This window comes from Phoxinus phoxinus, assembly GCF_949152265.1.
Source record: "Phoxinus phoxinus genome assembly, chromosome: 16".
NCBI classification, from domain to species: Eukaryota; Metazoa; Chordata; class Actinopteri; order Cypriniformes; family Leuciscidae; genus Phoxinus; species Phoxinus phoxinus.
This window is the reverse complement of record NC_136891.1, coordinates 5033922-5037563: the sequence shown is the minus strand read 5'-3', so window position 1 is coordinate 5037563 and position 3642 is coordinate 5033922. Positions and strand designations below refer to the sequence as shown.

The 3642-nt window shown below is 37.0% G+C and overlaps 1 pseudogene across 1 annotated transcript; it reads left to right on the top strand.

The window, feature by feature from the left end:
- Positions 1 to 459: 459 nt before the first annotated feature.
- On the top strand, positions 460 to 1444 carry LOC306983409 (trace amine-associated receptor 13c-like; annotated as a pseudogene). Its single transcript has one exon. The product of its transcript is annotated as a trace amine-associated receptor 13c-like (transcript).
- Positions 1445 to 3642: the final 2198 nt, after the last annotated feature.

Sequence of the window (3642 nt, the reverse complement as noted above, 5' to 3'; positions counted from 1 at the left end):
TTGAGGTCCTAAAATAGAAATAATTTCTTTAAAAGCAAATATCTCCCTTTGCTTTGAACTTTGAGCATCGTAAATTTGCAGATGTTTTTTATGCTCATTACAAACTAACTAAAGTTAAAAAAGTGAAATCATAATCAACCACCCCTTTAAATCCTTGTCTGTGAAACCAGGGTAAAAATTTGTTTTAATTGCAATATTACTTTTTTTAATCAACATGACACAATATAAGATTGACACATAAAAATAGATTGTAGTAGTTGTATGATAATTGTAAACTCTTATGACTGTATGAATGCTTACAATTCTTGGTCACTCCCATAAACGACACCTGTCATTTGACTTATATAAGCAAACTGGCAGTGAAACCATCTTTAGGATTTTGGATCTGCAGTCATATCATATTAGCCTGGTCCTAATATCACATGTGCATTGAAGTTTAAAGCAGTGAAGACTTTCTCCATGGAATATCTTGAGCATCACTGCTTTCCCTTCTGGAATACAAGCTGCTCTCTGGACTTTCATTTGAATTATGTCAATGTACTGTTTTTCTTGTACATATCTGCAGTCTCTGTGCTGACGGTGTGTGGAAACCTACTTGTCATCATCTCTATAACAGTTTTCAAGCAGCTTCACACACCGACCAACCTCCTCATCCTCTCACTGGCCGTATCTGACTTCTTGGTGGGAATTTGTGTGATGCCTGTTGAAAGCGTCAGGAGCATTAACTCGTGTTTTTATATGGGAAAGTCGCAATGTCGTATCTTTCATATAATTATGTCCACTCTTCTGTCTGTGTCCCTCATCAACATCGTTCTTGTGGCTATTGATCGTTATTTTGCTGTGTGTGATCCACTCCTGTATATGTCCAAAATGACAATGAGAAAAACACTGATCTGCATAATTTTAGGATGGACTGTATCCATCTGTTATTATCTTGTACCAGTGAATTTTGGACACCTAAACTTGACAGGGACAACTGTGATCTGTTTTAGAGAATGTGCAGTGGCTGTCAGCAACGTCTGGGGATCAGTCGACTTGATATTGAGCTTCATTGGTCCGTGTAGTGATCTTTATCCTATATGTAAGAATTCTTGCAGTGGCCTTGAGACAAGCAAAATCCATCTCCAACTTTACAAAGAAAAATCTAAAATCCTCCAGGAAATCAGAAGTGAAGGCAACAAAAACATTGAGCACAATTGTCTTAGTGTATTTCATTTGCTGGGTCCCCTGGTATATAGGTATGCTTATTAATGTCAAACTATTTCAAAAGTCATCTGTGAGCATCTCTGTTGTACTGTGTTTATTTTACACTAATTCATGCATTAATCCCTTTATATATGCAATATCTTACCCCTGGTTCAAAAGGTCGGTGAAGCTTATTGTTAGCCTAAAAATACTGCAGACAGCAACTAACCAGTTTAACTTGTTTCCTGAAGACTGTTAATATGAAAATGCATGTATTTGTTACAAAAATATGTTTGTATTGGAGATCTATTTGGCCTTTTGTTAAAAATATTGTCTCCTTTATTATCTTTGCTTAGAATGACAATTCACAAAAATGAAAGACAGTCACACTATATTTAACAGTGTCCTTTTTACATATGTTACATGTTACCACAGTAACAGTAAATTATGCATAATTACATGCAACTAACCCTGAACCAAATCCAAATCCTAACCCTTTAGCAAGTATGTAGTTGCTCATTATTACTCAGTAATTAAATATATAATTACACTGTAACAATGACTCCTTAAAATAAAGTGTAACCTAAAAGACATTATAATTAGGAGATAATAGAGTGTTGTAACTGTTTTTGTGAATTTGAATGATGAATAGCATAATTAACACGAGTGGAAATAACATCATAATAAAGTCTGCTTCATATTTGCTAACAAAATAAACACAAGAACACGTTATGTTGTTGTTGTTGTTTGTTTTTTACTAAGGTAAATGTTATATTTTGAGAGTTAGGATGCATCTAGTCTTGCGTACCCAGAGCTTCAGACTGACAGCAGAAGGTCTGGACTGCATCGCAGCTTTCATTGGCCAAGGACCGCCCAAGAGGCCGTCGGGCCGACATGGAAAGCAATCAATCACAGTTTGTTTTGTTCAGCATCATGTTTAGACTAGAGCCGGGAAAATGTAAAGTCTGACATGAGACAGCACCGACGCCAGTACAGTACAGACACGAGTTGTATGTTGTGATCCCTGTTTAGAATTTAAGATTAAAGGGTGATCTAAAATCGTAAATAAATGAACTGTCAAAGATACGTCAGTCAGTCCAACTAGTGGCCTAAATCATAAGTCAGGGTTCCAAGTTTTCAACATCAACAAACAAAAGCGGTTCAAATTAATTCAGGTTAGATTAATATGTCACAAGTGAATATAGGCCCACATGGCCACATTAAGTGAAAACATATAAGCTTAACAAAATAGGTTTAATTAAAAGCTTCATGTAATGTCAAATATCATGCACTGATGAAAGTGAACAGATATTCACACACAAAAAAATATTTACTAACCTTTTATTTTTTTGAGAATGAAATCAAGTAGCCGAACAATTCATATTTCTCAGAAAATTCAGAAGATTGTGATCCTCTGCTTTCTTATTGTTATATACTTAGTAAGAAGGAATAAAGGACATTTTTGAATAAGGAATTCTTTAATGAACAAAAGAAGTAGCAAAATAGTACAGCGCAGATAACAGCTGGTGCAACCATAGACAGTATATAAAAAGGATACGTCCCCATAGGCTTCAACGGAGAAAAGTGAAGTCAATTAGAAGCACTCACTTCCTGATGGCTGAGCGTACTGCGCAGGCTCAAACTGAGCTTGATGACGTAGATGTGACGTGAGCAACCTGTCTGACAGCTGTAAGTCTTCTAGTAGCTGTGCCGAGAGAAATCTGAATACTTCCCTTCCGAATCTTGCAGACGGAGAGCGTGAGTATTAGCTGTCCATGAGCTAGCACCAGAAGCAACTTTATGACTCTCTGTGGGCTTCTCCCTTGACTTTATCGGACTTTATGCCTCCACGTCCCCCTGATTGCCTGCGAGATTGTCCACAGGTCTATACGGTAATTTCTCGACTGTGCGTTAGAGAGTCGAGTGGTTATGACGCAATCGTTAGCCTATTTTTACAAAAACTGCTTCTACGGGGCCATAACGTAAGATACAAGGTAGTGGAGCCTTTTATTGTCTTCACATTGTCGTGTTTCTTTATAGAAATAAATAATGGACATATGGATGTTAAATGTTAAACGCCTCAGATGTAAAGTTATTCGCTGTCAAAGTGACACCAATATGAATTTGAGTCAATGGAATGCTAACAGCAGGTGATGGTCTGCTAATCAATGGCAGCCCCAAGGAAAGCTTCGGTTTCGGGCTGATGGATTACCCCCTTGGGTGCAATGCTTCAGACTCTCTTATTCTCCTGTTCACAATATACACATATCACGAACCTCTACCGCCACCTACTGGCCAATGTGCAAAAAGAACACAACATATTCCCCCATCACTTTAAACTAAAGCAAACTGTCTACACAGATAATTAAGAACAAAAGGGGAACACAATAACAAAGTTACAAAATTACCAAAGCATTTACTTGGTTATGTAACATAATTACTTATATCAATCAGACT